The sequence below is a fragment of the Gobio gobio genome, assembly GCF_949357685.1.
Source record: "Gobio gobio genome assembly, chromosome: 6".
Classification (NCBI taxonomy): domain Eukaryota; kingdom Metazoa; phylum Chordata; class Actinopteri; order Cypriniformes; family Gobionidae; genus Gobio; species Gobio gobio.
In genome coordinates, this window is record NC_137102.1 from 6,566,673 (window position 1) to 6,588,280 (window position 21,608).

General features: G+C 36.1%; 1 protein-coding gene across 1 annotated transcript in view; it reads left to right on the forward strand.

Annotated features, from left to right (window-relative positions):
• The first annotated feature begins 6,907 nt into the window (after positions 1–6,907).
• fam49ba (family with sequence similarity 49 member Ba) overlaps positions 6,908–21,608 on the forward strand; it is a 34,477-nt gene continuing 19,776 nt past the window's right edge. The window contains exon 1 of the mRNA XM_079819638.1: positions 6,908–7,071. The gene's annotated coding sequence lies outside the window, so the exon portion shown is untranslated. The remainder of the gene's footprint in view (positions 7,072–21,608) is intronic.

Below are 21,608 nucleotides of genomic sequence, written 5' to 3' on the forward strand. Positions count from 1 at the left end.
TGTAGTCTCAATGTTGTTTTTTAAATTGAAACTGGGTTAAACACTGCACATTTGAAAAGCCTCTGAGCTTTGAGCTCGGAAGTGGTATTGATGTTTGATATTTAGGGCCTGAGCACCGATGGCGTGAGTTGCTCTGTCTATTCTTCTTCTCCCAAATGAATTGCATTTTTTTAGGGCCTAAACATGCTCGAAAACTCATGAAACTTTGCACAGGCGTCAGAAGTGGTGAAAATTTACATCTGATATGGGTTTCAGGATTAGGCGTGGCAAAATGGCTCAATAGCGCCACCTACAAAATTTCAATTAAAGGGATAGTTCACCCAAAAACAATATTTTTATGTTTTATCTGCTTACCCCCAGGGCATCCAAGATGTAGGTGTCTTTGTTTCTTCCGTAGAACACAAATGAAGATTTTGAACAGTGTGATAGTCGTATAATGCATGTCAATGGGGATATTTTAGAGTATGAGAGTAAAAACACAGACATACGAATCCTTATTAAACCCTGCGGCTCGTGGCGACACATTGATGTCTTAAGACAAGAAACCATCGGTTTCTGCGAGAAACCAAACAGTGTTTATGTTATTTTTTTAACCTCTTATCAGACGAATGTCATCTAGTTTTCCCAGCGCCATAACTTCCGGCGAATAAGGTCAAAATACTGGCGCAATTAAAGATATATATATACGTAGATTCCGCGCAGGCACTAAAGAGGAATCTATGTATATATCTATGATCGGACTGCTGATGCAGAGCCATAGAAAAAAATGAAATACATTTTTAAATATGGATATTTTTCTTACACAAACGCATCGATTCGCTTCAGAAGGCCTTTATTAACACCCCAGAGCCGCGTGGAGCAGTTATTTGACAGACAGATGCATTTTTTTATGGACTTCAAAAACAGAGCAACTATTACTGCAGTTATAAAGCTTGGATTAGCCAGAACATTTTTAATATAACCCAGATTTTATTTGTCTGAAAGAAGAATGTCATATACACCTCGGATGACTTGAGGGTGAGTAAATCATGGGCTAATTTTCATTTTTGGGTGAACTAACCCTTTAAGCGCCGTTTGAGCTACGTTTCACGTACAAGTATGATATTCAGTAGACACGTGTAACGGCCCAATACCTACAAAAAAGACCTCGGGAGCAAAATCTGAAAACCCAACAGGAAGTGAGATTTTGAATTTTCTCTGCAAAATATTAGCAGTTTTCGCCATTTCCAGACATTGCACTTTAACTCCTCCTAGAGATTTAATCAGATCAACATCATATTTGGTCTTATCTAAAGGCCTTGGCTATGTTAAATTGAGTTTTCCCTGAAGGCCGTGTCCGTGGCGGCCTCACAAAATTCGATATTTCGCCATGAAACAGGAAGTTGTTATAACTTGGGCATACAATGTCCAATATGCCCCAAACTTTACATGTTTTATTAGAGTCCTGACCTGAATACATCTACATTATTCAGCAACAGGAAATGGCATGCTTTACACTGTAATTCACTCCCAGAAACACATTTAAATATGCCAAGAAGTACCAAACATGCTAGAAACACGTCAAATCATGCAACACTTGGCTAAGTGCTAATGTATGCGATTAACGCCTCGAAACAGGAAGTTGTTGACCAGCAGACATACCCCAGACTTCACATGTTTGAAAAGAGTCCTGCCCTGAACATATCTACATGATTCAGTTATAGTAATAGTGCCACCGGGCAACAGGAAGTAACGTGTTTAACACTGTGATTCACTACTAGCAACATACTAAAATATGCAATTGAGTACAAAACATGCTAGAAACACTTAGCTGAGGGCTAAAGCATGCTATTATCGTCATGCAACAGGAAGTGGTTGTAACTCAAGCATACAATGTCCAATCTGCCTCAAACTTCACATGTTTGATAAGTGCCCTGGCCTGAAGACAACTACACACAAATGTAGTTATAGTTAAAGCGCCACTAGCTGGTAGCAGGAAGTGTGGCAAATACAAATGACTGACAGTCCTATTTTTATATACCTAAATGCATATTGCCCACCATGCTCTGTTTTCCTAAATCAGTTTTGGGACATCTGCCTTTACATGAACATGAACTTTAATGCCATCCCATTCTTAATCCGTAGGGTTTAATATGGAGTTGGCCATCCTTTGCAGCTCTAACATCTTCAACTCTTCTGGGAAGGCTTTCCACAAGGTTTAGGAGTGTGTTTATGGGAATGTTTGACCATTCTTCTAGAAGCGCATATGTGAGGTCAGGCACTGATGTTGGAGGAGAAGGCCTGGCTCTCAGTCTCTGCTCTAATTCATCCCAAAGCTGTTCTATCGGGTTGAGGTCAGGACTCTGTGCAGGCCAGTCCAGTTCCTCCACACCAAACTCGCTCATCCATGTCTTTATGGAGTGACGCTTTGTGCACTGGTCAGTCATGTTGGGACAGGAAGGGGCCGTCCCCAATGTGTTCCCACAAAGTTGGGAGCATGAAATTGTCCAAAATGTCTTGGTGAAGTTCCTTTCACTGGAACTAAGGGGCCAAGCGCAACCCCTGAAAAACTACCCCACACCTGAATTCAATGATTTAGAGGGGTGTCCCATACAGTTGTGCTCAAAATGATTCATACCCAGGCCAAATTTTGAAATAAAGTGAATTTTTGTTTGGTGAATTGGTATCTTCTGACTGGAAGCAAAGACATTGGGCAAAGACTGCAAGACATTGTGTTAGAGATAGTAATGAAAAATATTAGCTTTTTTTATACATTTTGACAAAATGTTCCATATCCAAAATTATTCATATCCCAGTTCTTATTGCAAAATGATCAGGAAATGATTTTTTCCGCACCATCTAAATCTTCTTTCCCTGTAACTTCGCCCCATGATAGGTGTAGTGCTTTTTACTGTCCTCCTTCAGGTTGTCTTTGGTCTTCCTTGCTTCCTTTTCCCAGGTGGTCTCCAGCTCATAACTACATTTGGGTATCTAGCATGTTCTAGAGCATTCTAACCTATAATAGAAGTGGGCTATAAACTATAAATCCAGAACAGCTGATGCACCAGTTTGCTAGTTAATTTCTTGGTCAAATGCAAGTCTTGGTTAAAACCAAGGAGCTTGAGGACCTCCGGTAGTGCATTGTGGATGCTCACAAAAAAAAAAGGAAAGGCAAATGTATTTCCAAATGTTTTTATTTACCAGTGGCCACTGTGCAAAGCATTATTAAAAATTTCAATGCGTTTCAGACTGGTAGAAAGCCAAAGTGACCCCTGCACTGGCTAGGCTGTAGAACAGCAAAGCCATCCTGAATAATCTGAGTAAAGCTGGAACCAACATTTCAAGACAGACACTGCACAAGGCTGGCCTCCACTTCTTCAAGACAGGCACAGAAAAGGTCGCCTAGCCTTTGCAAAAGCTCACCTGGAAAAAGAAGGAGCCTTTTGGCCATCGAATCTATCATCTGATGAGACAAAAATGGAGTTGTTTGGACCTATGGTTGTTGTTTGGAGAAAAAAAAAAAGCATTCAAGCATAAGAACACTATCCCTGCGGTCAAGAATGGTGGTGGGAACATAATGTTTTGAGGGTGTTTTTCAGCCAATGGGCCAGGCAACCTTTTACTAAAAGTAAAGGTGAGATGGTGGTCCAGTGGGTTAAACCATGAAACTGATATGCAGATGGTTGCTGGTTCGAGCCCAGCAGTCACCACCAGTGTGTCCTTGAGCAAGGCACTTTACTCCATGTTGCTCCAGGGGGATTGTCACTGTAATAAGGGCTTTTTTAATTGTCGCTCTGGATGAAAGCGTCTGCCAAATGCATAAATGTAAATGTAAATGGCATCATGAAAAAAAGACTACCACATTAAGATTCTGGAGCAAAACACCAGACAAAACAAAGCAGTGGACCTATCAACAAGTGTTGGCAGAGGTGGACAGTAATGAAGTACATTTACTTGAGTACTGTACTTAAGTACACTTTTTGAGTATCTGTACTTTACTGAAGTATTATTTTTTAGGGAAACTTTGACTTTTACTTCACTACATCTGAAAAACAAATATCGTACTTTTTACTCCACTACATTTCTATCAAGATCCTCGAAGTCGAAAGTCGTTTCTGTAGCAGCTTTGCAAGTCAGTGGATGAATTTTTTTCTTCTTAAAAAGTTTTTTTTTTTTTTTTTTTTTGCAGACAGCCTATAAGCAATCACTTTTGTAGGGTCATAATTTCCCAAAATGTTTTGAACACTGATCAGTTTATAGCAAAATGGAAGAAGACGGTTCCTCGGCACAGTTTGTGCACCCATGGCCACATTAGAAAGTACGTTTCAGTTTTCTGAAAAGATTAAAGATTAGTTTTGTTGGCATACACTTGATGAAGGTCTCATAAAATGTTCAAAAATGTAAATGTCTGGGAGAAAAAGAAGCGCAGACGTATGGATGAATGTGAAAAAGCATGATGAAAGAGCTCAGTTCAGACTGGTTTTTGTGCCTCTCAGATGCCAGAGTTCAAGTACTGAAAAGAATAGAGCTTTCTTTTGCGTTTTTTTGCACTTAAACAGACCAATACAGACAAAAAGTCCAACTTTTCATTTTGGAAAGTATTCACGTAAATAAAGTTGATTATGTCTTAAGTGAACGTAAACAACTGGGGGAATATCGGATGTGTATCAGTGTATAGGATTTGTGCATTCTGCCTTACATTGACAGCAGCTTTGTAACTTTTATATGTAACTAGTATTTAAATGAGTTCAAGGTGGTTGTATGCTAGCATGTTGGACCATGATGGCTATAGCATGCATTCATACAACAATGCAACAATAATAAAATACTGCATTGACATAAAAAAGGAAAATTTACTTTTGATACTTAAGTACTTTAATAAACAAGTACTTCTGTACTTTTACTTAAGTAAAAATCCGTTTTTACAACTTTCACTTGTAACAAAGTAATATTTGACCATTGGTACTTTTACTTTTACTCGAGTAATGGAGTTGTGTACTTTGTCCACCTCTGAGTGTTGGATAAATCCAACACACAGCAGTGGTCATGAAATGGTTGGCAAACAATTTCAATGTTTTGGAGTGGCCAAGCCAGAGTCCAGACCTGAATCCAATTGAGAATTTGTGGAGAGATCTGAAGACCGGAGTGATGGCAAGGAAGCTTCCAACCTCAAGGACCCAGAGATCTATGCAAAAGAGATCCCAGTGGAAATGTGCAAAAAACTTTGGCTTTGCCAGTGATTATTGAGAAAGGGTATAATTGTGGATTTGGAAAAAGGTAAAAAAAAACAAGACAAAAAGCTACTATTATTAGTTAACGCAATGTCTTACTTTCTTTTGTCGCCTTTTTGTGTCATTTCCAGCCAGAAGATGCCTATGTGTCAACAATTTGGCCCGGGTATGAATAATCGTGAGCACAACTGTATCTAAATATTTATAGAGAGCAACAGTATAAAGTGAAACAATATTATTAGATAAATAGTCTTGCATATTTGAAGTCTTTCTCGTGACTGAAAACCCAGGGCCACACAACTTCACCAGTTGTTACAAATACAGTGCAAAAAAAAAAAAAAAATCTTCATTGTCATTCTTTATTTAGGGGTACATTTCATGTCAGACAAAAAGTCAGGAAATCAGTATTCTTTTTTGATCAATAAACTAGGTGGTTGAATAATATATACCCTTAATGTGCTAAATTAATTATTTGGCAAGCTTAAGCTCTCATGACTTTTTAAATATGATAATGAAAATGAACATTTGATTCATTATTTTGTCAACTGTGTCACAGTATGCTTTAGTATTATTCACCATCCTTACACAAGATTTCCATCTCCAGAGATATCCCTATCTATTTATCTATCTGACGGTTTAGTTCACATTTAAAAGATTTATGACATAAAAACCACACATAACACAGTTGACAGACAAAGTTGACAGGACACATTAGAAGGAAAAGAGAAAACTCTCTAATAATAACTTTCTTTTTATTTAACAAATGTAAGTACAAGCAATTAATTACATTTAAATTGAATTGCCAACATTGTCAACCATGTGAATCCTTGTCAACGGTTACAGTTGACGGGTAACACAGTTGACATTTCGGCCATTTTAGGACCTTGTGCAAACTGCTGGCCTTGGACTAGTTAGTAGTTGACCTTGATTAAATTATGTTTTTATATTCTTTCTCCACACATTTATAAATATAACATGTGACGCAAGTTGACCAGAACATGTTGATAATAACACAGTTGACGGTCAATTAATGCAGACAATAATATATATTGAAGAGGGGAAGTTATGACTTACCACATTGTCTTCAAATTTCCCTCAAAAAAAAAAAAAAAAGAAATAAAAAAAGGAATGACATCAAGTGATGTTGGACATGTGACTTTTGAACAAACCATTGCTGATTTATAGGGGGTTTTATAGGGAGTAACACAGTTGACACTGATTTCTCGGACATACTCAAAATTGATGATTTAATGTAGTAATGTTTTTTAAAACACCTTTCTCATAATTTAATGATTATTCTGGACAAACATTTATTAGATACATTTTAGAAGAGCAAAACCTCACATTTACCAAATCGAACAGCATAAAAACAGCAAATTCCAGTATATTCCATTTTTGCAAGATGAAAGATAGGTATCTGTTGGATTTTTGTATTGGGTGAATAAAAAATGTCCCCTGGTATAAAAGCGACCATTGCTTGATGTGAAAAGTTAATGAAAAATTAGTAAAACTGATAATTGAGGGGACATGCACCCCTAATTAAAGAACGACTCTATGGAGCGTTTTGTTCTGAGCTCAAAACATACAAGTGAAAGCAAAATCTACATAGAGAACACTACAGGCATAGCAAAACTAGTCTGCTTCCTTCCTCTCTCGAAATCAATGCCTTTTATAGATGTAGGCAGAGCCTCTTTAGCGCTCCTAGTCGAGTCGAGCTCAACCTGCGCGTCAAACGCAACACTTCTGATTGGCCAATCCGGAAAATGTAGACACACGCCACATCTTCACGATGATCCGCTGAGCTGGGTGTTCTTCGGCGTTTCCCTATATTTACTTTTCACTGAATTGACTGGAAATTGAGGTAAGAATCACGGATTAAGATGCGATACCTTTCCACTATGCAACCTGAGAGCAGGCGCGAGAGAATGTGTGTGTCCTTCAGGCGCACAGGTGAGAGGAGAGGCTCCAAAAGACAACCTGAGTGAACAATCACTGAAACCAAACTGAAAGAGAGAGCAGGCACACTTCAAATTCACGTGTGAAGATTTGAAATGAATAATAGCGAGCTTTTACGTTACTTTACAAAGTGTGTGCTGCGAAAACGAAGCGTTTGATCACATTTCACTTGACTTAAGGTGTGTGTTCCTCGCAATGGACGGTGATTATTGATATATGGCTTTGTTTTTTCAGTGTGAATGTATTGTGTTTTATGTATCATGCGTGTTTGTCTGCTGCTGAGCAGAAAAAGAGTGACTTTTATGATAAAAACCGAGACTATTCTCATGAACAAAAGCAATGGTGCGAGTTGTCAGACTTCCTCTGTGTTCAAATAGATCATGCCACTTCCTGATTTTGTTTATTCAAAACACGCATTTCAACGCACAGCAAGTTCCTACATTTTATCACTGTCATAGAGCCAAAGGTTCACATCTAGATTATTCGATGTAGCCAACGGAGATAACCATTTATTATGATATGGCTCATGAGTGTTTATCTAAACACAAGTTAATCATTTTAACATGTAATAATACAAATGTTACAATTGCACAAATAAACAGTGTTCACACTCTTTTAGGCCAGTACATTTCCATAACTTTACATGACCTTTCTAGATGTTTGTGATTGAACTGGTTTAAATTCATTGAAGCAAGCAAGTTTTACTATACTACTAAGAATAGAAATATCGAGCTGATGTAATAATGTAGTAGATTGGCCAATAATAGTTTTAAACCCCCTTTCTCTTTTGCATGTTCACACACAGATAGCTTATGTGTTTATTGTATTGTTTTTTCCCCTTTCTCAAGTGAGGAATGCATATTCATTTATGCTTAAAGGAACACTCCACTTTTTTTTTTTTTGAAAATAGGCTAATTTTCCAACTCTAGAGTTAAACGGTTGAGTTTTACCGTTTTTGAATCCATTCAGCCGATCCATTACATCGATCCATATCGGCCTAGAAAATCACAACTTAATTTAAATTTTCCGTCTGTCTTCGTACACGATGTAACTAGGGATTTTACAAGTACTGGTACTTCGGTACCAAGTCGGTACTGAAATTATAAAAATGTGACAATACCAGCATTTCTGTAGTACCGGAAGTACCGACTCGCGAGTATATTCGGCACTCGTAGCTGTGTTCAGTGGCTTCCGCGTTTATCTAAGCGAAGGACTCCAGACTGTAGTCAAATATATATATAACACTGTCTGTGAATATTAAACTGAAAAATACTATTGAAATATTACTCCCTCATTTTCTGTGTCTCTGTTAATGACGGGCGGACGGGCTGTTGGATGCAGATGCGTTGGCAGGCGCGCGCACACACACACACACACACACACACACACACACACACATCATGGACACACACACGCACGTGACACTCGTTCGCTGTCTTTATAGTCTCTGCCGTGTGACACTATATGAGGACACAAACGCAAAAAACGTCACTTCATGAGAATTTACCATTTCATTTGAGAAAACTGTCATATCATGAACACACAAAGGTCTTCACAGCAACCTGTCAAAATAAAAGTTCTGTTTAACGTGAAGAAATTGACAGAATATATTAGGTTACTGTTGTAGCCTACAGTAGATTTAACTACGTCTCTATGTAATAATAATACGACTCTAATAATAACTTTGCCTAAATGGTTGATTATTTTTCACTTGATCTTTTTTTTTGGTATTATTTGCTTATAATGCTTATCATCATAAATAATAAACTTAATGCATTTCATACTTTTCTTAAAATAGTTTAATAAAAAAAAAATAAAAAAATGTAGCTGTGTTACCGAAATTGGTACCGAGTACCGTAAATTTTTTATGGTATTGGTACCGACTACTGGAATTTTGTTACTGTGACATCCCTAGATGTAATAACAGAAGAGTTAAGTTTTAAACAGGAAAAATATCGAAACTCTTTGGTCATTTTTGAGCGAGATGCTAACGGTCTAATCAGATTCAATGATCTATGCTAAGCTATGCTAAAAGTGCTACCGCCAGACCCGGAGATCGGCTGAATGGATTCGAAAACGGTAAAAATCAACTGTTTAACTCTAGGGGAGACGGAAAATGTTTTCAAAAAACATGGCGTCTTCCTTTAACCACTATTTAGATCAATCATACATTCACTTGTATTTATTATTACTCGTTGTTATTGTGTCACAAGCAAATATAATTAAAACTGGATATTGGTTATCAGACGCTAAACTTAATAATCAGTGTAAAAAAACAAACAATAGTGGACAATCACTTTATTTTGTTAACTAATTATTTAACTAAACAATATATATTAGCTATAAAAAAGTACCTGACTTTAAAGATTAAGAAATTTCATGACATTTAATACATTTTCCTGTCCTAGATAACAAAATGTAAAATTCCCTGATATTCTCATGTTTGTGTAATCATAGGGTCCCTTAATAAATCCACAGAAACAGCTTTTTGCATGTAAGCAAATATCTTTTTTGTTTGTTTTTGTTGTTCATGTATGCACTCATTAGCTCAATGTCATTGTCCTCCTCCACAGGAAGTGTTTGTGAAGGCCACAGGTTTTAATTAAGAACATGAACCATAAATACTGGCACCGCTGAACTGCTGCTCATAATCAGTGGTCAGCATTAAAACACCATGACGTGTGCAGATGTCCAGAATAGCTTATGGTGGATTTTACTTCATTAACATAATTTATAAAAGCTTATTATAAACTGTATTGCATATATTAACATGTTATGTGTAGTGCTGTCAAATTGATTAATCGTGATTAATCGCATCCAAAATAAAAGTTTGTTTAAATAATATATGTGTGTGTACTGTGTAAAATTATGATGTAAATACACTCTAAAAAAAATGGGTTGTTTTAAGCAAACATTTAACCCAACCGCTGGGTTAAAACAACCCAATTGCTGGGTTAGTCCATTTTCAACCCAACTTGGGTTGTTTTTAACCCAGCATTTTTTTAGTTCAAATGCACACCCATTCATGTATATATTTAATAAATATTTGCATGTATATACTATATTTATATTTTATAAACACACAAAAAAATGCTGGGTTTAAAACAACCCAAGTTGGATTGAATATGGACAAACCCAGCGATTGGGTTGTTTTAAGCAAACATTTAACCCAACCGCTGGGTTAAAACAACCCAATTGCTAGGTTTGTCCATTTCAACCCAACTTGGGTTGTTTTTAACCCAGCATTTTTTATAATACATATTATTATTTTATATATATTTTTCTTAAATGTATACATGAAGGAGTGTGTATTTATATATTCATAATAATTTTACACAGTACACACGCGTTATTGAAACGTTTATTTGGATGTGATTAATCGCGATTAATCGATTTGACGGAACTAGTATTAAGCGAATGTTTAAACTTACACTCTAAAAAATACTGGGTTAAAAATAACCCAAGTTGGGTTGAAAATGGACTAACCCAGCGATTGGGTTGTTTTAAGCAAACATTTAACCCAACCGCTGGGTTAAAACAACCCAATTGCTTGGTTAGTCAATTTTCAACCCAACTTGGGTTGTTTTTAACCCAGCATTTTTTAGAGCATAAATACACACTCATTCATATATATATTTAAGAAATATTTGCATGAATACTGTGTGTATATTTATATTATATAAACACACAAAAAATGCTGGGTTAAAAACAACCCAAGTTGGATTGAATATGGACAAACCCAGCGATTGGGTTGTTATAAGCAAACATTTAACCCAACCGCTGGGTTAAAACAATCCAATTGCTAGGTTTGTCCATTTCAACCCAACTTGGGTTGTTTTTAACCCAGCATTTTTTAGTGTACATATAATTATTTTATTTTTTCTTAAATGTATACATGAAGGAGTGTGTATTTATATATTCATAATAATTTTACACAGTACACACACGTTATTGAAACTTTTATTTGGATGTGATTAATCGCGATTAATCGATTTGACGGAACTAGTATTAAGCGAATGTTTAAACTTACACTCTAAACAAATGCTGGGTTAAAAATAACCCAAGTTGGGTTGAAAATGGACTAACCCAGCGATTGGGTTGTTTTAAGCAAACATTTAACCTGATTGCTGGGTTAAAATAATCCAATTGCTAGATTTGTCCATTTCAACCCAACTTGGGTTGTTTTTAACCCAGCATTTTTTAGTGTACATATAATTATTTGATATATTTTTTTTTGGTGTGTGTATTTATATATTCATAATAATTATACAAAGTACACACATATATTATTAAAACTTTTATTTGGATGTGATTAATCGCGATTAATCGATTTGACAGCACTAGTAATAAGTGAATGTTTAAACTTAGCATACACTGTGTTATGTAAAGGTGGAAAAGTGCACACACACACACACACACACAAAGTGTTTGTTCATTGTAATTGTAACCTAAAAGCTAATTCCGATGGACTCATAAATATTCATATCCGCTTTTGTAGGTTGTTTTTTCCAGATGGTAATTTGTAAACAGCCGAGTTGAGCCATGACACCTGCACCGCTCTAATGAGTGTAAGATGCTGAACAATAGCATCTGCTCTGTCTGTTGTGCTGTGAGATGTCATGCTGTGATTGTGTGTGTGTGTGTGTGTGTGTTAGCGGAGCATTCCTGTACTGCAAGGTTCTTCTAGTGGCACTTTACATGCCCTCCAGGCGTGTGTGTCTAACTGGAGCTGTACGCCCTTCACAAGACAGGGTTTTTTTACTATATGTTTTGATGCAGCGTCGTAAATCATGTTGTGTGTTTCTATATCTTTAGATATGTTTCTTTTGTATTTGTAGTACATGTATGTTAAATAAGATGATGTTGAGTGACTGATTATATGTGTACAGTGAGCTTCTACCAACTAGCTTTCTGTTTGAGAAGTATTGTGGAGGAGGTTACCCTTTTTTAACGTTGGTTCAATTTCCTGGTTATGCTTTGTGGTAGGACAGGCTCGCTTTATCTGTCTTCACAGTAAGTTGACACCTTTTTTTGTGGTCGAACTCTTGAAAAATGCATTTCTATACCGTGTTGTCGTGGCTGCACCAAATATAATGGCATGGCCAGCTTATAATATCACAATATAAGTTTCAGCATCTCACTTGAAATAGTATCCATTCCTCCGGTCGTGCTGTGGAAAAAGTGCAAAAGTGACGTTTGGAGACGGTGGTCTGAGAAGAGCGTGTGTGTTTTTCAGCAGGACATGCACAGGAGAGAACAGAAACACCTGTGCTGTCATGCCAGGGGAAGCGTGTTCTTACAGGCCCGCTGGCTGCGGCTCACATTAGGCTTCTCGTGTTCCTGCCTGTGGCATTTTTCCATGCTTGCTTTTTTTTCTTTGGAGGAGGTATAGAGAAGTGAATCCAGCATTTCAGTAGCATGCAGAAGTCATGTTAGCGAATGCCAGAAAGCATTTGAGAGAGCAAGAGCAGGTCCACGATGATGTGTTTTGATCTTTTTCCAAGATTTATTTATTTTTTAAATTCAGTTTTGTCTTTCCGTAGACTGTCAATTTCATGAATTTTGGATTCAGTTTCACATAGGCTCTTTTAGGGCTGCACAATATATCGAAATATAGAATCTATCTATCTATCTATCTATCTATCTATCTATCTATCTATCTATCTATCTATCTATCTATCTATCTATCTATCTATCTATCTATCTATCTATCTATCTATCTATCTATCTATCTATCTATCTATCTATCTATCTGTCTATCTATCTGTCTATCTATCTATCTATCTATCTATCTATCTATCTATCTATCTATCTATCTATCTATCTATCTATCTATCTATCTATCTATCTATCTATCTATCTATCTATCTATCTATCTATCTATCTATCTATCTATCTATCTATCTATCTGTCTGTCTGTCTGTCTGTCTGTCTGTCTGTCTGTCTGTCTGTCTGTCTGTCTGTTTATTTTTCTATCTATCTATCTCTATCTCTATCTCTATCTCTATCTCTATCTCTATCTCTATCTCTATCTCTATCTCTATCTCTATCTATCTATCTATCTATCTATCTATCTATCTATCTATCTATCTAGGCCAACATGCTTTAACTGATTACAAATTCAACATGAGAGACAACATTTAGACATTTCAGATTTTTACATTCCAACTTAATGCATTTTTAAAAAAATTGAAAGGGAAACACATCGGCTCTTGAACAACTGTAAATCATTGATAATTACAGACACTATTGAAAAATGAACCAGCAAAAGAGACGGCTGTTTTGGTAACTTGTTATACTGATAGTTGGTTATAGCTAAATCCATTGCAATGGATTAGCTAGCTAAAATATATGTTTTGGTGAAAATGCGACTCATTGGTTGGGCGTTACCAATCGGTTCAATGGAGGGGTAGTATTTTTTGTCTGATTTATTATGACAAACTCATATTTGATTAGGAGCAAAATGATTGTTACAAAATAAATTAATTCTACATATTTTTAATGTGGTGTAATCGCTAAATCAGTGTTCAACGGCAGAATGAACTGCTTTAAAAACGAAACAATGTCATGTAACGTTAGCATCACATTTACCTCAGGCAGTCATTCAGTGTCCACATAATTTTATTCACTAGAGAAATCAACTCTTTCACTAAATATATGCTCTATATTAGCCTATATATTCATTATATTCTACTTAACCTGTTAGGGATGTCTTGATTATTTCATGCTTGTTAAATAAACCTGTCATGAAAATGACAGACACTGTATAAATGATTATATTTCAAAAACTATTTTATAATGAGATTTAGAAGTTAATGCAAAAACTGCCTTATGTGAAGTTTACATGTTTGCATACAATGTGTTATTTGAGTGTTGATTATTAAACCTAAAAATAAATAGCAACTGAATTTAGGCTAATAGTTTGGGCTCTGTTGTTAACCTTTAATATGGGCTCCCTATATAATTTACAGAATTATCTTCAATAAACTTTTAGTTATTATCTAATTCATTCAAGGACAGACACTTTTTTCTTCTTCAGCAAGCCATTGTTTAATACAAATAAATAAAAAGCAATTTTGTAAAACTGCTGTACCGAACTCGTACCAAACCGTCAGTTTTGTGTACCATTACACCCCTAACTTCAACATTGTGAAAAGTGTTCATTTTAGGTTGACGCATATATCAGAGAATAGACTGAGCACACGACTGTTACTTATGTGACTTGCTTGATGTTAAAAAGAGTAATTAAACGCAATAACTTGCGAAAAACAACTCCTTGCTGTCTCGCGCTGTCTGACACACACACTGAAATGTGCGCACAAGCGTCTCTCTGAAAGTGTGTGATCCCTTCAGATCCCTTTTCGTGTCTTGTTACACACTCGAACTGTCAAATACACACACCGTTATGTCAAAATGGCTGTCTTGGCGAGTATTCATGTAAACACATTCAGTTATGTTTTAAGTGAAAGATATCAGTTGGGGAAAGAAACCGAATAAGTGTCAATAGGATCCTTGCATTGGGTCTTAAAGTGACAGCCTGCTAATACAGTAAACCTGCTAATACAGTAAACCTGCTAATACAGTAAACCTGCTAATACAGTAAACCTGCTAACACAGTAAACAACCTGCTAACAGAGTAAACCTGCTAACACAGTAAACCTGCTAACACAGTAAACAACCTGCTAACAGAGTAAACCTGCTAACACAGTAAACCTGCTAACACAGTAAACCTGCTAACACAGTAAACCTGCTAACACAGTAAACCTGCTAACACAGTAAACAACCTGCTAACAGAGTAAACCTGCTAATACAGTAAACCTGCTAACACAGTAAACAACCTGCTAACAGAGTAAACCTGCTAACACAGTAAACCTGCTAACACAGTAAACAACCTGCTAACAGAGTAAACCTGCTAACACAGTAAACCTGCTAACACAGTAAACAACCTGCTAACACAGTAAACCTGCTAACACAGTAAACCTGCTAATACAGTAAACCTGCTAATACAGTAAACCTGCTAACACAGTAAACAACCTGCTAACAGAGTAAACCTGCTAATACAGTAAACCTGCTAACACAGTAAACAACCTGCTAACAGAGTAAACCTGCTAACACAGTAAACCTGCTAACACAGTAAACAACCTGCTAACAGAGTAAACCTGCTAACACAGTAAACCTGCTAACACAGTAAACCTGCTAACACAGTAAACAACCTGCTAACACAGTAAACCTGCTAATACAGTAAACCTGCTAATACAGTAAACCTGCTAACACAGTAAACAACCTGCTAACAGAGTAAACCTGCTAACACAGTAAACCTGCTAACACAGTAAACAACCTGCTAACAGAGTAAACCTGCTAACACAGTAAACCTGCTAACACAGTAAACCTGCTAACACAGTAAACCTGCTAACACAGTAAACAACCTGCTAACAGAGTAAACCTGCTAACACAGTAAACAACCTGCTAACAGAGTAAACCTGCTAATACAGTAAACCTGCTAATACAGTAAACCTGCTAATACAGTAAACCTGCTAACACAGTAAACAACCTGCTAACAGAGTAAACCTGCTAACACAGTAAACCTGCTAACACAGTAAACAACCTGCTAACAGAGTAAACCTGCTAACACAGTAAACCTGCTAACACAGTAAACCTGCTAACAGAGTAAACCTGCTAACACAGTAAACCTGCTAACACAGTAAACCTGCTAACACAGTAAACAACCTGCTAACACAGTAAACAACCTGCTAACAGAGTAAACCTGCTAACACAGTAAACAACCTGCTAACAGAGTAAACCTGCTAACACAGTAAACCTGCTAACAGAGTAAACCTGCTAACTCAGTAAACCTGCTAACACAGTAAACCTGCTAACTCAGTAAACCTGCTAACTCAGTAAACAACCTGCTAACAGAGTAAACCTGCTAACACAGTAAACAACCTGCTAACAGAGTAAACCTGCTAATACAGTAAACCTGCTAATACAGTAAACCTGCTAACACAGTAAACAACCTGCTAACAGAGTAAACCTGCTAACACAGTAAACCTGCTAACACAGTAAACAACCTGCTAACAGAGTAAACCTGCTAACACAGTAAACCTGCTAACACAGTAAACCTGCTAACACAGTAAACCTGCTAACACAGTAAACAACCTGCTAACACAGTAAACAACCTGCTAACAGAGTAAACCTGCTAACACAGTAAACAACCTGCTAACAGAGTAAACCTGCTAACACAGTAAACCTGCTAACAGAGTAAACCTGCTAACTCAGTAAACCTGCTAACACAGTAAACCTGCTAACACAGTAAACCTGCTAACACAGTAAACAACCTGCTAACAGAGTAAACCTGCTAACAGAGTAAACCTGCTAACTCAGTAAACCTGCTAACACAGTAAACCTGCTAACACAGTAAACCTGCTAACACAGTAAACAACCTGCTAACACAGTAAACCTGCTAACACAGTAAACCTGCTAACACAGTAAACAACCTGCTAACAGAGTAAACCTGCTAACAGAGTAAACCTGCTAACAGAGTAAACCTGCTAACACAGTAAACCTGCTAACTCAGTAAACCTGCTAACACAGTAAACCTGCCGCTGTCTGTCAAACAACAAAAGAACAAGAGAAAATCACTGTGCTCTTGACTGAATAACCTTTGTAGATTTAATGTGTATCAGTGTATATTTAATTCATGTAAAGACTACTGTTTTTATTTCTTATTTTTAATAACAAAGATAAATGAAAACATAAATAATGGTACACCCCTAGTCCAGGGGCCTATACCATGAAGCCGGTTTAGCTGGCTAGCCAGATATGTTTAAGCTTAGTTTGTGCCAATCCTGGGCTTTAGGTACTATTAAAGTGGTTTGGCTTTTAGCAGTGTTCATCTCCATAGTAACTTACGCTCCACGGTTAACCTGCTCCAGGGCAGGTTATGTTCTGGATAAGAGATCTCAAACTGAAATTAGACCAATCAGCTGTGAGCAAAGTGACACATATCTGATGCAATGAAGTCACTCCCCCTGTTTCTACACCAAATTAAAGGTCACTATAGCAAATTATTTTTAAAGACTAAAGTGTCTGGCTTTTAACAATGCTTATTTATTATAATAATAATTTTGAATGACTTCGATATCATTTAAGTAATTATTATACCCTTAATCAATTGCACATATAATTTTAGTTAATCAATCATTAATAGGCACATCGTTAAAAGAAATATAAATAGCATATACAAAGGTCATACAAATAAGCTTTAAAATCAATAAATAAAGCTATACAAATGACTACATGTGAGTTTAAATGTTCAATTCTCTCTATATATCAACTAAACTAACTTCACATTTTTTACTTGCACTGACTAAGTAAGATTTTTTTAAAAGTTGTCCACTTTCATAGACAGCTCTTTTTTTATTCCTGTGTAAATTTGTTTAAATTCTTAATATTTTCAATCATGTAATATTCTGCAGAAGAGAGAAGTGAATCTCAGTTGATCCACAGCGTGTGATTGGCTGTTCACTGCTGATGTCACAGCTAAACTCCGGATCAAAGCCTGAGCTGACAGAGAAAGCTGATGATCAGCATCATGGGACCAACAAAGCCTGAATAGATTGGTTTGGTTTTGTCAACTCGAAACTAATCCTGTAACCCTGAGTTTGTTAAACTACCATCATGGTACAGGCCCCAGGTGTCTTTGTTTACCTGGATGTTCTTGATGTTAAGTTTTAGGTTGATATAACTTAGGGCTGCAACGACGCGTCGACGTCGTCGATGACGTCGACTACGAAAATACGCGCGTCGACGCGTCGGCGGCACATTATTTACGTTCTAGAATGGAACAGAAGATCTAGAATAATGGCAGCTTCTGCTCCCGGGCATAGTGAAAATGATCATTTATCATATAAAGACAGACCGCGACATTCAAAAGTGTGGGAGTACTTTAAACAGAAGCCGAGTAAAACTGTGCTTTGATCGCTCTGTAATGCCGGTTTCACACTGCGCGCGGTGGCAGAGCAGAAGCTGTGCGCGTGGAGAGCAGGAGCTTTCACACTGCAGTCAGTGTTGCCAAGTCCGCTTTTTTCCGCGGAATTGGGCTACTTCTACACTGTTGCCGCGGGCTGTGTCTCGTGTCCGCGGGTTGAAGCAAAAAAACACACATATTTAACCCCCCGAACGCGATGTTTACCAGAGAACCTCCCCGAAACGCGATTGGGCTTGTTTTGGGCTAGTTTTGAGTAACGAATGGGTGGGTTTATTGTGAAAACCTGGCAACCCTGCTGCCAGTGTTCTCTCGCGCAGCTGAACCGTGGCGCGTGTATCGCAACAGACGGTCACATTTTCCTGGGTTCTTCTCCGACCCCAGTACGGCTCGTGCTTTTATTTATTATGGGCTGCATATATCTCCTGTTAATGCGACCTGGTTCCGCTCTGTCCCAAACACATATGCATAATAACTTGCTGTATATAGGTAGTTTACTTGATTAAAGTAACATTAAAGTTAAGATATGCCTCTAGCTTTAATCATTTAAATGTGTCTTTGAAGTTTGGGCAAAAACTTCTGGCAGCTTTAGTCGTTGTTTATGCACATGTATCTTCAAAATAGACGACTAGTTCTACATTAACACTGCTGAAAGCTCCTGTATGTGAACCTTTTGCAGATAAATACAAGTGCATTTTCGTTTACTATTGACACAAATCAATAAGTAAATCATACTCAACTATTATAGTAAACAACTTTTCCTAATTAGGCCTACTCTGTATACATTTTATGATGAATAGTATCATTATATATTATGTTTAAAAAGCTTCTTGTGTTCATATATTTCATTATAAAATGGCATACTATGTACACTACCCTTCCTGAAATACAATTAATATTGTCATCATTCATTGATTTCATGTTAAAATAATATATAAATTCACTACCCTCTTTGAAATACAATAATCAGTAAAAAAGAATAATAAGATTAATCTGGAAAAATAATCGTTAGATTAGTCGACTAATCGAAAAAATAATCGTTAGATTAGTCGACAGAAAAAATAATCGTTAGTTGCAGCTCTAATATAGCTATATATTACTAAGTCAAGCAAAGAGTTTTTGGTATTTAAATGTTGGCTTTACATTTTTTGTTTGTTTACATTGATGTTAAAATTATAGTGTCAGATTTGTGACATTAATTTTTGCTAAAACACTGCTGGTCACTTTCAGAAGTTGTAGCGATGCTTTCTTTTCCCAGAAAGAATGTGAAACACAAATGGTATCATTCTCAATTTTTAATTCATTTGTTTAATATAATTTAAATAGATTTTACACACTTAAAGCAATATCGAATATCACATTATTTAACAAGGATATCGCATTTTTCTTCAATATCACACAGCCCTAGTCTCTTTTATGTTAAACTAAACTGATACAATGCAGTTCTCATTTAACTTGAACTGTCCCTCATCCATTCAGGAGGAAAATATTAGACTGTAAACAACAACTGAATAACAAGCAAACGATTAGAGTTTCAATCCATCTTGAAGATTTAACAGAATTAATGTCTGGCCTGAGGACTGAGGATAAATATCTGTATCAAACATTATTCCCTACATGAGAAGAACACAATCTCATAGCTATTCATAACCATCTCACATTTTGGCGAATTGGTGTCTGATTCGTATTCGTACAAAGTGCTCACACCCCACTGGCGGATATGTTTAGAGTCGGGGTTAGAGATGGACCTTAATGCTTTTTTCTTCATGCATTTGTGTCCGACTTCCTTCCATTTAATCTCACTGCCTTCCTCTGTGATATTTAATGATACATGCAATCTATAAATATAAATGGTAAAGGTGCAAAATGACCTTTGGCTGAAAACTCAGTAGTGCAAAGATTCACGCCAAGCTTACTATAATGCAGAAAGAATGAATTCTCAACTTCCAGCCAGTGTCACTTAATGCTGCTCTGGTGTTTTTGAGACTAGAGGTGTCAAACCAGCATGTCTGCATCTTATTCACACCCCTAAAGACGGGAAATGCACTTGGTTAAATTCATATATATATATGTGTGTGTATAAATATAAATATATATATATATATATACACACACACACACACACACACACACACACACACACACACACACACACACACCTGTGTCTCGCTTGATCCTGATGAAATCAAGGCTATATATATACACACTACCAGTCAAGGTTTCTTTAATGGTTTTGAAAGAAGTCTCTTAATCTCACCAAGCTGTATTTATTTGATCAAAAATACAGCAAAAACTATTATTGTGAAATATTTTTACAATTTAAAATAACTTTTGTCTATTTTAATATATTTTAAAATGTAATTTATTTCTGTGATGCAAAGCTGTATTTTCAGCATCATTTCTCCAGTCTTTAGTCACATGATCCTTCAGAAATCATTCAGATATGAGGATTTGATGCTTAAGACTTATGATTATTATCAATGTTGAAAACAGTTGTACAATTTTTTTTCCAGGATTATTTAATGATTAGAAAGTTCAAAAGAACAGCCTTTATCTGAAATAGAAAGCTTTTGCAACATTATAAATGTCTGTCACTTGATCAATTTAATGCATCCTTGCTGAATAAATGCATTCATTTCTTTAAGTTCTTTCCCAAAAAATTTTTTTTGAACTGTAGTACAATGTTACAAAAGCTTTCTATTTCAGATAAACGCTGTTCTTTTGAACTTTCTATTCATCGAAGAATCCTAAAACATTGATAATAATCATAAATGTTTCTTGAAATCATCATATTAAAGTGATTTCTGAAGGATCATGTGACACTGAAGACTGTCAGCTTTGCATCACATGAATAAATTGCATTTTAAAATATATTCAACTAGAAAAAATGTATTTTAAATTGTATAAATAATTCACAATAATACTGTTTTTGCTGCATTTTTGATCAAATAAATGCAGCTTTTGTGAGATTAAGAGACTTCTTTCAAAACCATTAAAAAACTACATGTTTCCAAACGTTTGACTGGTAGTGCATAATGCTTGGTTTGCTTTATTTATTATATGTATATGATTTTTTTTAAATGCCTTTTTTATCATTACATTTTATTTTATTATAATTTTTTTAATGGTGACCGTAGATTTGTCCATAAGGTCAATAAAATGGCGCAATAAATTTCTTGTTCCTGCTAAAAAATAGAGATGTAAGTGTTAGTGCTGCCTTAATTCTAGGTTTAGACAACTTAAAGTGTGAAGTTGTATTAAGTGACAACTTAATATTTAACTCATCTCAACAAGTTAAATCTGGGACGGTTATTTAAATGTTACATTTTAGGTCATGTTTGCTGATGGCAACAATAATTTTTACAGGAGTGGCTAAACAATTTAAGTCGTCATCTAAGTATTAAGTCTGTAAACATTTAAAATTCAAGGAGTTTTAAACAATTTTCCAAAATATTCGC